The sequence below is a fragment of the Lepus europaeus genome, chromosome 17 (genome assembly GCF_033115175.1).
Source record: "Lepus europaeus isolate LE1 chromosome 17, mLepTim1.pri, whole genome shotgun sequence".
Classification (NCBI taxonomy): Eukaryota; Metazoa; Chordata; class Mammalia; order Lagomorpha; family Leporidae; genus Lepus; species Lepus europaeus.
In genome coordinates, this window is record NC_084843.1 from 54,700,755 (window position 1) to 54,717,180 (window position 16,426).

Consider the following 16,426-nt stretch of genomic DNA (forward strand, 5'->3'; position numbering starts at 1 on the left):
TTGAGGTGCCAATCTCCGCCCCTTAGGGACCGGTTTCCTTGTTCCTATGTTTGCCCTTGCGTGTCTGTGCCTGGGGTTCATTGGTCAGCCACTCTCTCTCACTGCACCTCCTGCATGAGGAGTGTCAAGTAGCTCCAGACCACCTTTGGACTCCACCCCTGCTGCTTCCCTCTTCGGAGCAGAGGCTAGCCTCCTTTAAGCCCGAATGTAAACAAACAGGATGGCTGCACTCTGTCCCTGCAGCTCTGATTGTGGATTGGGCAGTTCCTAAGGATCCTGGCATTTTTGATCGCTCAGTTTGCCCCCTAGATCCTGCTCTCTTCCTGCGGGTGCTATTCAAATTTTTTTTTTTCTGGTAACTTGAGTAGACTGGCATCAGGGCTTTGAGCTGCTCTCCCTTCCTGCCCACCCCTGTGCAAGGTGTCCTGTTGTTCCACTCCAACTTTGGGCTCCGCCCCCGAAGGTTAGTGTGGCAGGGAAGCAGCTCTCCTTTAAGCCCAAATGTAAACAAACAAGATGGCTGCTTCCCACCCGCTGCAGCTCCGATTTGGGGGAGGGATCCTGGATTGTTTAGTTCCTCAATTAGTCCCCCTGAATCGTGCACTCTTTCTGCAGGTGCTACTCACTTTGTACCATTTTCTATTTCCTCCCTCACTCAGTAGTGCATGTCTCAATGTCCATCCCAGGGTGGGTTGGGGGAAGGGCAGCGGCGGCTGGTGCAGTGGTGCCCGATGAACGCCCTGTCTCACCTCGGTTTCCAGAGCTCCCTTTTCAGTGCTGGTGCGTGGATTCTGTGGCTGGTCTCCTGACTCTGCGGCTGGGCTCCCCACGGCTGCTGGGCTCCCACAGCAGCTTGGCGGGGCTGGGCTTCCACGTGGTGGGCGACCTTGCTCTCCCTGTAGGTCCTCCGTGTCACATCCACTAGATCCGGGAGAGTTTCCTCTGCAGTTTTTCCCTGATCCTTTTCCTGAGGCTACAGTAACTCCACTTTTATTAAACTATCTTTTCCCAGACTATCGGTGCATGCCCTCACTATTCTGCCATCTTGGCTCCGCCCCTCTGGATATTTTCTTCATAGATAAATATTATATATTTGAAGAAATATATATGATTACCTTGATTTGACATTACACAGTGTATTATGTTGGAAAAATTTTGCTTAAGACCCCATGAATAAGCACAATTCTATGTCAGTTACAAATTTAAAAATAAAATAGAAGCTCCCCCTGTGTTCTCATTACTTAGTGATTCTTAACAATCCAATCCACTCTGTGATAATCTTCCTTCAGATTAATTCTTCATTCAACACATTTGACCTGTAAAGGTGTGTTAATCCTAAAAGAAGTTTACCCTGTGTCAGATGTGTTTTACTTTTCTTAACATTAAGTCAATTAGTTATAAAAGTGATTCTTCTACTATTTATGGAAAACATGGCTCTAAACTTTCTAAGGTGTGAACCAATGATTTTATACTTCTAAACAAAACATAGTTTAATCCCTTAAATTAATGACATGGATCATGAAAGAAGTTCTTCCTAACAACCTGGTGTATTTCTTCATATTCAAATATGCAGGGTTTTTTTTTTTATTTAGGATAAAAAAAAGATGCAATTCTTAATAACAGTTGCTTGATCCCCAGTCAACTTCTCTGGCCACCTATAAGCCATGTTTATCTGGTCCAATGAGATGGCCTCAACTTGAAGAACCAATTCAGTTGCTGGAACAACCCTGACCTGATCCTGGAAAAAGATACTAAGGTGAAACATCATGGGCGCGTGCTGGCAATGAACTTAATGTCTACTTTACTTGAGTGCATAAAGGAGCAATATGGATGCTCCAGACAGTGCTAGACATCATTGACAAGATGTGACTGCAGGTAGTGAGAACCTGGAGCCTCAAAAAGTGGCAGTGGATAGTGGATGGGTGGGATCTGATTGGCCACAATAAAGCTGAAACTTTATTAAATTATTACCAAACATGGTAAGACCCAGATAAAGATCTGGAGGTGTTTCTGTGTCCCACAACATCTGATAGAACCCAACCATCCTGCCTAAACAATCTCAGTAAGCATTACAGGTATACAAAATTACTGAAATAGCTCCCCTGTCCAAGTAGGGAATATGGGCACTGATTGCAGCCCAGGCAGTAGCCCTTCAGGGCATTGTCAAACATCCAAAAGTTCTCTCTGAACAGGCTGTCATGGAGCTGAACCTGTCAACAGATACTCCCATTTGTCCTTAAATTGAACAGGAATGTGCAGTGCTTCAAGACTGAGCCTTTCCTGGGGAATGGAGAGACTGGGTGTAAAGTTACGGATGCTCTGGCTTCCCAAGGCAGAGCTGAGAAGTGAAGATAAGCTGCAGACTACTCTCCAAGGAGCTCTCCTGCCCACCATTCCTCTGCTCACGTCACCCTGAGTGCATCTGTAGGCATCTTAGGATGTAGCTGCTGATGAGGACTGGTACCTCCTGTTTTTATTTTAGCCATTTTTGTCCCCACACACCTACTCACTTTATCGAATCTATTTAGAACAGTACCTCTGGGGCATGGGCTCTCAGTCCAGAGGATCTGCTCCATTTATTTGTGAGAACTGAGGGGTAAAAGCTCTATTTTTTTCCTATTGCTTTGTTTAATAAAGGTGTGCTTGAGTAGGGAATAGGGAGGGACTATGCTTAGACCTGATCACTGGGGATAAACAACAAAGCCAATTGTGTCCCAACAGCCAGTATTACTATTCCACAGCCTGGTGGTTGGATGAAGTCTCTGCTCATTCCAGATGAATATAACTTGCAAGGAAAAAAAGATATCCCAGCTGCTCCACTTCAGATCCAACCCTTTGCTAATCACCTGGGAAGAGCAGGGGAACATGCCCTAAGTGTTTGGGCTCTTGAACCCATATGGGAGACCTGGATGAAGCTTCTGGCTCCTGGAGCCCCAGCCCTGGCTGATGTAGCTATCTGGGGAGTAACCCAATAATGCAATGAATGGAAGAGCTCTCCCTCTCTCTCTCTCCAGATACACACACACACACACGTCTGACTTTCTAATAAAATGAAATAAAGCTTTAAAAAATAACCCTGAAAAGGAAAAATAATGACTATTTGCTCCCTGACTCCAAATGAATGAGCTCAGAAGTTTGAAACTCATCCTGAATTAAGATTATTTATTGTATTTCCATTTACAAAATGCGTGTGTGTGTGTATACCATATTAAAGAAAAACCCTTCTGTTGTTTCTAGTGGTTGTTTAAATGGTCCCACTTGGTGGTCACAAGAATGTAAGCCATTCCTAACTCATGTGGATGAGCTTGTTGAACTCTTAAGCATAGCAGTGCACATACTGCCTATCTCAAAATTCCTTCCCTGTCCTGTTTTGTGACATTCAGGTGCCTCTTGATCATATCCAGCTGTCTTTCACCTTGTCTTATTTCTGAGTCATATTTCACTTGCTTGTTCCTGCTACATGGGCACAGTATTCATGATGAGCATAACTCTGTTGAATTTTTTCCAGATAAGTATAATAAATGAGTGATGTATAATAAAGAAAAAAAATAAAAAGAAATTTAATACCTTTTATTGTGTGCAAAGTAAAACTGAAGGAGCTCAGGGAATCAAGTGAGTGTTTCATTCTGACACATTCCAGGTTTTTTTTTTTTTTTTTTTCAGTTGACAGTAGTCAATTCTATTACAAATCTGTTCCCTAATGTAGTTTGAAAAACAAAATTTAATTTTCATCATTATGAGGATGTTATGTTTTAGCAAGCTATGCTATTTCTACTAACATTAATCAAAGTGTAATCAGGGCAGCAAAATTCCATATTTGCTTATATCAACTATGATAATCATTACAAATGAACTTTTATACAGATATTTCAAAAAAAGATGGATTAAATTCATTTGAGATAGAACAATACAATCTTTATATAAATAGTTTCTCTGTTTAGAGTCAGTCTAACGTTCAGACTCTCCAATAATTGATTTATAAATTAAAACTCTCCTTAAAAATAATTTTACAGTTACATACAAGGAATAGCAAATCATTTTATACCCTTTTGGCCAGAATGACTTGCGTGTACTTTCTGTGTTGGCATTTTTAGTGTATGTACTTGAATAAGGAAACTTGTTTTCATTTTTTTACAGGGATTGTGTGTGTCTGAGAAATAAGGAATTTAAAAAGCTTACTCCATCACAAAGGGTACATATTGATTATAAATAATGGAGAGTTTCTTTAGATATAAAGGTGTTACATTGATTGTATTTTTAGCTAAAATTTAAAAATTTTTGGAGGTTAATCATATTCATTCAACAGAAATAAAGTCATCTGTTTGCAAATAAATGTATTCAGATGTACTGTAGGGTAAGCTCAAGTTCCATTAATATTTAATTTTAGGAACATGTTGGAGGAAACCGATCCAATAAACTATTTGTAATTATTGTAAGAATTGTTTCATTATAAATTGCTTGTGATGAGTAAAATGTATATAAGACAATTAGGGGTGAAGTGCTGTAATTCTAACTAAAGAGTAGTATGTAGCATTGTGGGCAAAAGTTTTTGGAATTACATTGAGGTTCAGGGTAAATTAAGACGTAAATGTGCATTAGTGACTTGATTGTCAAGGTAACTCTCCATATTGGAAAAAAGCATTAAGTGATGTAATAGAAACACAATGATTGCTTCTATATTCCAAAAATGAAGCTTAGTGTTTGGAACTCGAGCTCACTGATGAGCAGACTCTTCAAGTAATTAGGAATACTGATTTAAAATGCAAAGGGTTGTCTCTACTTTTTTCAATACCTGAGAAGCATCATATTTTGCTGTTTAAATCTAGAATAATAGAGCTCATTTATATGCACACTTTTTTGACATGCAAGTATAAATGAATGAAGAACATGTTCCTTAAAGAGAGAATTCCTGTGGTCCATCTATCCATTAAACAGTAAGAGACAAATGTTGAATAGTATTGCTTGTGTATATCTATGTGTGTTCAACAATGTGGCCTTTATGTTTAAGGTCAAATTAATTTACAAAATCAAAGCCTTAAAGAATAATGCTGCAGGCCGGCGCCGTGGCTTAACAGGCTAATCCTCCGCCTTGTGGCACCGGCACACCGGGTTCTAGTCCCGGTTGGGGCGCTGGATTCTATCCCGGTTGCCCCTCTTCCAGGCCAGCTCTCTGCTATGGCCCGGGAAGGCAGTGGAGGATGGCCCAAGTGCTTGGGCCCTGCACCTGCATGGGAGACCAGGAGAAGCACCTGGCTCCTGGCTTCGGATCAGCGTGATGTGCCGGCTGCAGCGGCCATTGGAGGGTGAACCAACGGCAAAAAGGAAGACCTTTCTCTCTGTCTCTCTCTCTCACTATCCACTCTGCCTGTCCAAAAAAAAAAAAAAAAAAAAAAAGAATAATACTGCAAACACTGGAATTCCCTCCACTGCCCTTCTGAAATAAACATCACAAGGGTCCAGTCTGCTCTGTGTTCTTCCTTTGTTTCTAATTGATATTACTGATATTAGAAAATTGTTCTATACTCCTTTATATTCCTAAAGTTCAGATAAAGTTGGTTTTAACAGTTTCTACTTATTTTCAATGCTTCTGTAAGGGGAATGAGAGCTTGGAGCTACTGACTACATCAGTTTACTGATGTGACTATCAAAATCCTTTTATTTGAGACATTTAAAACTTTTTCTTAATCCAAGGTGAATTAATTACTTTGGCTTCTGCATTTCTTTATTGTATCATTCATATAACTATACATCGTACATTGAAACTTGATCATGTATCAAATTCCATCAGGATAGACTAGGACCAAGGATTGCAATTTACTCTTTTCTTCTTACAGTTCTTTGATAGCTGTTTAATTGAATTAATTATGCTTTTTTGTAATTTATGAAAAAAATGAACTAAAATATTTGGAAACTAATAGGAACTATCTTCAATAGAAGTAGTTATTTTTGGTTAGATTGTTAAATTTAGTGCAAGCCAAAGACAATGCTATCAAATTAGGGAAGCTGTGTTTTAGGTATAACTTCAGAGCATTAACAAACACCTGCTAAGGAAAGGCAGCTCAGGAAAGTGAATTGAATTTATTATTAGGAAACACAATTCTACTTTTATCTCTTAGAGTCCAAAATCATTGGCCCTCTTTTTTTTAAGATTTTTTTTTTATTTGAAAGACAGAGTTACAGAGAGAGAGGTCTTTCATGCACTGATTCACTTCCCAAATAGCTGCACTAGCAGGGATAGGGCCAAACCAAAGCCAGGAGCCAGGAGCTTCATCATGTCTCACACATGGGTGCAGGGCCCCAAGCACTTAGGTCATCCTCCGCTGCTTTCCCAAGTGCATTAGCAGGGAGGTGGATGAGAAGTGGAGTAGCCAGAATTTAAACCGGCACCTATATGGAATGCTGGTGCTGCAGGCAGCGGCTTAATTTACTACCACAACCCTGATCCCTTTCATTCTCATTTTTTAAAATGTTTATTTCATTTTGCTTTGTTTTAACTTCAAGATCAACAAATCATGATAGAAATTTCTTGTTACACAGCATAAAATGATATTTGAGGAAAACAAGACTTATACCAGAGCTTGCTGTAAGGTGAAAATTTATTTGCACATAATATTGTTTAAAACATGAGCACAATATACATTTTATAAAAGACTGTCTAAAGATGATAGGTAAATATTAACTTAACAGCATCTATGTAGCCATATTATAGGTATATGGATCATTGTTTCTCCTCAGTTATTGAGGATTTTTTTTTATTTTGCTTGATTTCATTATATCATATTTGATTCATTTCCCACAAATGTTTCTATATCTCAGAAATTGTCAGTAACCATATTTATCATTTACAGTGAAATTTGTGTGGAAACAGAAGTTTTAGGAAATTGTAAATCATTGATTTGATTCTTTTATGTGATGTAACTTCGCTAGAGCAGTGCCAAAATGCAGGCTTCAAAATTGATCAAACAAGCAAAAAAGCTGATGCTTTTTTACTTTTACTATATCTTTTTAGCAGATCTGCTCATAGCCCTGAGGAGTAACTCCAATAATTTTTTTTTCAGTCAAAGATTCTGTTTGATGCAATAAATTTCACATTCTTTATTCAGGCCACAAATTAGGATTTATTATTTTCTTATTAAAACATGACAATTAATATGACACTATCTTAAACTAGGGTTTCTTCATTTTCAAATTAGAGGATATGGTTATGCTATTTTCATGATCCTATTTCTTCTGGCTGTACTGTACTTATTTTGATTAATTATTTCTCTCATTTTAGCTTATTATTATTTGTAATTTATTTATCAACTTTCACAAAAGACTTTTAATGAGGAAGATTATATGAAAGCACTTTGTTTAGCTATACGAAGAAGGTAAGATTTACAATACTTTAGGAGTCTCAGAATACAGTAAAATATAACATCAAAACACTCAATTTTAATAGATTCTGGAGATTCCAAGATTTCCAAATAGGGAAAATATGTGCTGCTTTTGACTAGGGGAAAATAGCAGAAGAAACGTGGAGTAAGTGATTCCCAGGGGAGAACTGGAGAGGAATTTGCAGTGGAAATTCTACAGAAGGAATTGGGCCCCTGCACCCATGTGGAGCTGTGTGGACAGTGCAGATGCACGTCTGCGAGCTAGGAAACCACATATTACCACCAGAACCGGGGGCTGGAGGACATGTTACCATCTGAGACTGAGGGTACCCTGAAACTGGCACGGAGAAGGTACCATCTTCACACCAGCAGAGGTTATGGCAACAGGACTTAACAAAATGGAAACATCCATTCTCTCCATTGACTTTGAGTCTGGCTAGGAAGCTTAGCAGGTGGCTTGGCACCCATGTAGGACTGTGATGTGCCCCCTCCTTTCAACATATCACTGGCTCTGGAACTCAAACTGCCAAGGTGGAGCACTCACAGGCAGCTGGCTCTAGTAACATCTCTGCTGTCTCTGCAGAGGGAGCTGGTAGGCTTGTGGGATGGAGCAGATCCTCTGTAACCCATGACTGTGGGAGACTTGCATGACTGTGGTAATTCTGTGACTGCACAATCGAACCTAATATGTAACTGGGTGTCTGGACAATTACTGTGACTAAGAGCTCCCTAATGGCCTGGGGTGAGTAATTGCAGAGAGTTCCTTGCTTGCACTGAGGATCACAAAGATCCAATCTGGTTTTTGTACCAGTGTGGATGAGTTTTGTACTCATTGGAAGCCAACACCAGTCAGCAATCACTTTGGATAGGAGAAAGTTAGGTTGTGGTTACAACAATGGGTATGATCATACCCTCTGCCCTGCTGACAATAAAGGAGATCTATTATTTCCAACTTGGGTATCATCCTGAATTCTCATCCTACATTGAGCACTGACTAGAATTTCCTGGCCCCACCCAGAACATGCCTCTGGATATTCACTGAAAAATCAGACAACCCACCAAGCCACAAAGGCATAGTTCAAAGGTACAGCCATCAGAGGGAAAACCAAGTATTTCCATAGATACCAAAAAATAAATTTGGAAATACAAGAAATAAGGACAAGGAAGACAACATGACTTCCCCAAAGGAATACAACAATACTTCAGTATTAGGATGTGAAGATGAAGAGACTGAATTAGTGACTGGAAAGTAATTCAAAAGATCATAGGTTTACTCAAAAGCAGTGAGAAGCAAATTCATTAGTCAAATCCACACATGACATAGATGAAAACTTTTCCCATGAGATTGAGATTTGGAGGAGAAATCAAACTGAAATATTAGAAATGAAGAATTCAATATGTCAGATAAAAATATAGTGGAAAGCCATAGCAATAGACTTGGTGAAGCAGAAGAAAGAATATCTGAGCTAGAAGATGTATCTTTGGAAATATTCTGACAAAAAAGAGAGAGAAGAGACTAGAAAAATTAAAATATTATCAAATAAATATTATCAAATGATCCATCTTATGGGTCTTAGGAGTTTCTGAAGGTGTCAAAATAGAGAATGGATTAGAAGGCTTTTAGTGAAATAATAACAAACTTCCTTAATATGAAAATTGAAAGGGACATCCAAGTACAGAAGAACATAGATCTCTTAATAGACATAGCCAGAAAAGACCTTCACCATGACACATTGTAGTCAAGCTTTCAACAATAAAACATTGTGGGTGGGATGGAAGTTATGGGAGGGGGAAGCCATTGTAATCCATAAGCTGTACATTGGAAATTTATATTCATTAAATAAAAGTTAAAAAATAAAAAATAAAAAAGGAAAAAAAAGATTCTAAAATGTGTATCAGAGAAACACCAGATTACCTTCAGGGGATTTTCAATTATACTCAGCTGATTTCTTATCAGAAAACCTACAGGCTAAGAGAGAATTGAGAGACAAGGTCCAAGTCTTTAAAAAAAAAAAAAAAAAAAAAAAAAAAAAAAAAAAAAACCTTTCAACAGAGAATACTGTACCCTGCAAAGCTCTCATTTATGAATGAAGGTGAAATAAATGTCTTCCATAATAAATAGAAATTGAAAGAATTTGTCACCAGTTGTCCAGCCTTAACAAATGATGCTTAAGCATTATGCTACACACAGAAACACAGAATGATAGTCATCATTATAAAAGAATGTGAAGGCATAAATTCTCCCAATAAAATTTCAAAGGAAATCCAAAGTAAACAATAGGAATATTTATGGAAAAAAAAGCAGGACTAAATAGTTACTTATCATTAGTAGCCTGGAATGTAAATGGCCTAAAATCTCCAATTAAAAGATATAGACTAGCTGAATGGATGGATTATAACACAATACCCATGTATTTGTCACCTACAAGAAACATACCTCATCAACAAAGAAACACTCAGACTGAAGATTAAAGGATAGGAAAAGATATTTCATGCTAACGAAAAGCACAAACGAACAGGTGTAGCCACTCTAATATCAGATAAAATCTACTTACACACACAAAGCTCTTAAAAGAAACAAAGAAGAGCATTATGGAATGATTAAGTGACGAATTCAACAGGAAGTTGTGACTGTAATGAATGTATATACACCCAATGCCAGAGGCTCGGCTATTTCAAACAAATTTTAATGGATCTAAAGGGGGACATAGACTCCAATAAAATTATAATAGGAGACTTAAACACCCCACTTTCATCCATGGAAAGAACAAATAGAAAATTAATAAACAACAGAGCTAATCAACACTATGGACCAAATGGACCTAACTGATATCTACAGAACCTTTAACCCCACAGTTGATGAGAAAGCATTTGTTTCATCAGTGCATGGAACATTCTTTTTTATAGACCATATGGAAGGCCATAAAGCAAATCAGCAAATTCATAAGACTAGAAACCATTTTTGACTACAGTGGAATGAATCTGGAAATTAACAACTTAAGAATCTCTAACAAATATGCAAAGACATTGAGACTGAACAAAATGTTCCCAGATGAACAATGTGTCACAGAAGAAATTAAAAAATACCTGAAAACAAATGAAAATGACAATACAATAGAGTGTGCCAAAACATATGGGACCTAGTGAAAGCAGTTTTAAGAGGGATGTTTATAGCAATTATTAGCTACATCAAGAAATTGGAAAGGCATCAAATAAATGAGCTATCAGTGTATCTCAAAGACCTAGAAAAGCAATGACAAACCATACCCCAAATTAGTATGAGGAAAGAAAGAATTAAATAATAATTAAAATAGAGATTCTAAACAAAATGGAAACAAATGCAATACAAAATATCAGTGAAATGAAGAACTGGTTTTTTGAAACAGTAAACTAAGTTCATAACACCATTGGCAGTAGACCCAAACCAATAAAATCAGAGATGAAAAAAAGAGATGTTACAACAGATACCACAGAAATAAAAGAATCATTAGGAATTACTACAAAAAGCTGTATGCCAAACAATTTGAAAATCCAGAATAAATGGATAGATTCTTGGACACATAGAAGCCATCCATATTGAGACATGAAGACTTAGCAAACCTAAATAGACCAATAAATAAGATAAAGATTGAACCAGTAATAAAGAAGATCCTCCCAACAAAGAAAGCCCTGGACCAGATGGTTTCATTGAAAAATTGTACCAGACTTTAAATGAAGAACTAATTCCAATTATTCTCAAGTTATTCAAAACAACTGAAAGAGAGGGAATCATCCCCAAATTCTTTTATGAGGCCAGGATCTATTTAATTACAAAAATAGAAAAAGATACAACAAAGAAAGAAAAGCATAGATTGATATCACTGATGGACATAGATGCAAAAATCCTCATCAAAAATACTAGCAAATCAAATCCAACAACACATCAGAAAGATCATTCACCCGGATCAAGTGGGATTTATCCCTTGTGGTTCAACATATGCAAATCAATAACTGAGATACATCATATTAACAAACTGAAGAACAAAAACCATATGATTATCTCAACTGATGCAGAGAAAGCATTTGATACAATACAATGTCCTTTCATGATAAAACCTTAAGCAAATTATATATAGAAGGAACATTGCTCAAAACAATCAAGGCAATATATGACAGATATTTAGTCAGCATCATTATGAATGGAAATACTTGGAAGCATTTCCACCAAGATCTGGAATCAGACACTGTTGGCCCTCATAAGAGAGTTTGGTAAAGTTATAGGATATAAAATTAAAACAGACGAAATTTAAATTCCTTTGTACATAGACAATGCCATGGCTGAATATGAATTTCTGAGATCAGTGCCATTCCCAATAACTAAAAATAAATTAAACACCTTGAAATAAATTTAACCAAGGAGGTGAAATATTTCTGTAATGAAAATTATAAAATATTAAAAAATAGAAGACATAAAAATGGAAAAAATCTTGCATGTTGGTGTGTTGGATGAATGAATATCATTGAAATGTCTATACTATCAAAAGAAATGTACAGATTCAATGTGATCCCAATGAAAATACCAATAAAATTATTCTCCTATCTAGAAAAAGGTGCTAAAATTCATACAGAAATACAAGAGTCTCAGAATAGCTGAAGCAATATTTTGCAACAGAAATAAAGTTGTAGGCATCACATTACCAGATTTCAAGACAGCAAACATTAAAATTGCAATGCAAACAGCCTGGTACTGGCACAGACATAGAAATGTGGACCAAAGGAACACAGTAAAAATCAGTCTACAAATCTAGAACAGGATAATCTTTTTAAAAATATTTGTTACTTATTTGAGAGGTAGAGTTACAGGCAGCGAGAGGGAGGGACAGAGAGAAAGGTCTTCCGTCCGTTGGTTCACTCCCCAAATGGCTGCAACAGCCAGAGCTGTGCCGATCTGAAGCCAGGAGCCAGGTGCTTCTTTCAGGTCACCCATGTGGGTGCAGGGGCCCAAGTATTTGGGCCATCTTCTTTTGCTTTCCCAGGCCACAGCAGAGAGCTGGGTTGGAAGAGGAGCAGTCGGGACTAGAACAGGTACCCATATGGGATGCCAGTGCCACAGGTGGAGCATTAACATACTGTACCATGGTTCTGGCCCCAAAGAACAGGCTAATCTTTAACAGAGAAGCTAAAATCAATCCCTGGAGAAAGGACAATCTGTTCAACAAATGGTGTTGGGAAAACGGGATCTCTGTAACAATGATAATCCTCTAAATGCACTATCTAGAGTCAACATAATCTTCCTTCAAATCCCAGCAGTTGGTAGTGTATGTATTTGGATATTGAAATTATGAATTTATATGGGAATGAAAAGGCAAGACAATCAGTACAATCTAGAAAAAGATCAAGATTTATACAGCCACATATCAAGAATGATAATAAAGCTCAGTAATTAAGTTAACGTGATCTTTGAATAATGAAACAAAATAGAGTTCAGAAGTCTGTCTCTGTCTCTCTCACCACATAGGCAAACACACACAATGCATATTCTTACAACTATATATTTATTCAGCAAATAACATTACTAATAATTGACTTTTCTGGTGCATATTTTTAATACTTGAACAGTAAACATGTAACAAATGTTTCATGTAACAAATGATTTAAAGCTATAGAGAAATTAAAAATAAACCGTTACCTTTTGGCCTTCCATGATAATATTCTGTTTCCTAGAATACTTTTATCTATAATTCCATGATTATTACTACTTAGGTGACACATTTCTAGGGAAGTCTTACCTGATACCTTTGCTTTAGTTGAGTATGTATTAGGTTAGTTTAATTGACCATATGTATTCTCTTAAAATCCTAAATTTCTCAATTATGATATTTTGACTTCTCCCCAAGTATTTGTAATTGACTTACCTGCTTCACTTACAGTACATGACACTTGTTATGCATTCAATATATTTTCAAGATTTGATTAACTTTTAGTTATAAGCATTTGTTGAATGATGGCATACATTTATTATTTTAATACAATAAAAAGTATCAGTACATAGGAATATTTATCATTCTTAAATCCCCATGATATTAATTCTCATTAACTAGATTTTATACTTACTAATGGACAAGAAGGTAGAGGTTATACTTCTGGAAGTTTGAGCAGAGTGGTTATTCCATTTTGCCATTTAAGTCTAGACCTCTATGTTTTAATGATCTATAGTCCCAAAGGCAAGTCTGAAAAATTTTTATGAAAGATAAAGAGCTTTACACAGCCCTAATTAGAAGGTCACCCCAGTGAGGCATTGCATATTTATGTACCCTCTTTTGTGAACTGTCTGATTGTATCTGTTCTTCATTTCTGTGTTCTTATTTAATTGAAGTCTGTCAATAGATTTGATATATTTTCTTTGTGGAAAAAAATGTTTTCATAGTCTGCATTTGAAATAAAATAATATTAAATGGGCTTTGTAAAAATACTTCAGGGATGAAAATAAAATCTTCTAAAAAGGAAAGAAATTTGTGCTTCTTTAATATTAACCAATGTTCATTTAAATACACATACATGTTTACATGTATTTTAAGCAAGTATTACATGCTAAGAATTGGGAATTAAATGATAAGGCAGGTAAGGTATAGCTTCTGTATTCATTGATTCTGTAAATTACTTTAGGTGGTATGAACATTTTGATGATACTAATTCTTCAAGTCCAGAAACATGGAATATTTTTTAATTTCTTTGTGCCTTCCTCTATTCTTCCTCTGTTTTGTAAATGTCATCGTAGAGATCTTTCACCTACTTGGTTAAATTTATTGCAAGGTATTTAAAAAATGTTTAGGTATTGTGAGTGGAACTGACATTACAAGTTCTTTCTCAGCCATGGCATGGTTGTGTATAAAAAGCTTTTGATTTTTGTTTTAATTTTAAATCTTGTAACTTTACCAAACTCTCTTATGAGTTCCAGTAGTCTTAATGAAGTCTTTGGTTCCCTTGCATATAGAATCATGAAATCTGCAAATACAGATAGTTTTACTTCCTTCTTTCCAATTTGTATCCCTTTGAATTTTTTTTTTTTTTTTTTTTTTTTTTTTTTTTTTTTTTTTTTTTTTTTTGCTTAATGGCTCTGCCTAAAACCTCCAGTGCCATATTGAATAAGAGCTGAAAGTGGACATCCTTGTCTGGTCTTGGATCTTAGTGGAAGTGCTTTCAACTTTCCCCCATTCATTATGATGCTGGCTGTGGGTTTCTCATATACTGCCTTGATTTTGTTGAGAAATGTTCCTTTTATATCCAGTTCGCTTAAGGATTTTTATCATTATAGGATGTTGTATTTTACCATAGGTTTTCTCTACATCTATTGAGATAATCATATGGTTTTTGTTCTTCAGTTGGTTAATGTGATGTATCTCATTTATTGATTTGTATATGTTGAACCATCCCTGCATACCAGGGATAAATTCCATTGGTCCAATGTGTTGTTAGATTTGATTTGCTAGTATTTTGTTGAGGATTTTTGCATCTATGTCCATCAGTGATATCAATCTATGCTTTTCTTTGTTGTATCTTTTCTGTTTTTGGAGTTAATATGATGCTGGCCTCATAGAAGGATTTGGAGATGATTCCCTCTCTTTCAGTTGTTTTGAATAACTTGAAAATAATTGGGATTAGTTTTTTTTAAAAGATTGTATTTATTTATTTGAGAGGTAGAGTTACAGACAGTGAAAGGGAGGGACAGAGAAAAAAGTCTTCTGTCTTTTTGGTTCACTCCCAAAATGGCTGCAACAGCTGGAGCTGCACCGATTCGAAGCTAGGAGCCAGGAGCCTCTTCTGGTCTCCCATACGGGTGCAGGGGCCATTTTCCACTGCTTTCCCTGGCCACATCAGAGAGCCAGATTGAAAGAGGAGCAGCCGGGACTAGAATTGGCATCCATATGGGATGCCGGCACTGCAGGCAGAGGATTAACCTGTTGTGCCACCATGTGGCCCTAAGAATTAATTATTTAAAAGTTTGTTTGAATTCTGCAATAAAGCCTTCTGGTCCAGAGCTTTTCTTTATTGGGTGGTTCTGTATTACTGATTTGTTCTGTCTTGATTTTGGTCTCTTTAGGTTTTTTATGTCTTCATGATTCACTTTAGGTAGTTTGTATGTGTTCAGAAATCTTACCACTTCTTATAGATTTTCCAATTGTTTGGGATATAGCTTTTTGTAGTAATTCCTAATGACTCTTTAATTCTGTAGTATCTATTCTTACATCTCTGATTTTATTTATTTGGTTCTTCTCCCTCTTTTTTGGTTAATTGAGCCAGTGATGTATCAATTTTGTTTATATTTTCAAAAACCTAGCTCTTCATTTCACTCATTTTTTTTGTTGTTTTTTGGTTTCAATTTTGTTTATTTCTTCTCTAAGTTTAATTATTTCTTTCCTCCTATTAATTTGGGGTTTGGTTTATTGTTGTCTTTCTTGCATTGATAGCTCAATTATTAGGTGCCTTTCCAATTTGTTGATGTAGGCACTAATTGCTTTGCACTTCCCTCTTAATACTGCTGTTTGCCTTATCTCATAAATTTTGATAGGCTGCATTGTCATCTTTTAGTTTCTAGATTTGTTCCTCTAGGAACTTAAGATATAAAAACATGGTATTAGCCATATTGCTTCTGAACAAAATGATTACAAATTGACCAAGAATTTTTTTTACTAACAGAAACTTGAATGAACTGTCCATTGCTGATGTAGCACAATACTTTTAGTTTCCCTAAGGGTGATAACTCTTATAATTGGGAATGTACTTCTGGGTACCCAGTAAATTACATCAGTGAGATGTTACAAGCAGGGTATCAGGAGTGTCTGCCTGAGGGGTATCAGGCTTTTAAACTAGCTTGCCTTTTGCATTTGACCTATGTGAGTATTTTCCTTATAGCTCTCATATCTGAAGTGTCACTTAGGAGGTCTATGGATTGTGGTACGTATTGCTCTGAGTACTACACTCATTAATGTGGAATGCTTCACACTACCCTGTGGACAAACTGTATCATTTAAGTGAATCTGATGGAAAGTGTGATCTATGATTATCATGGG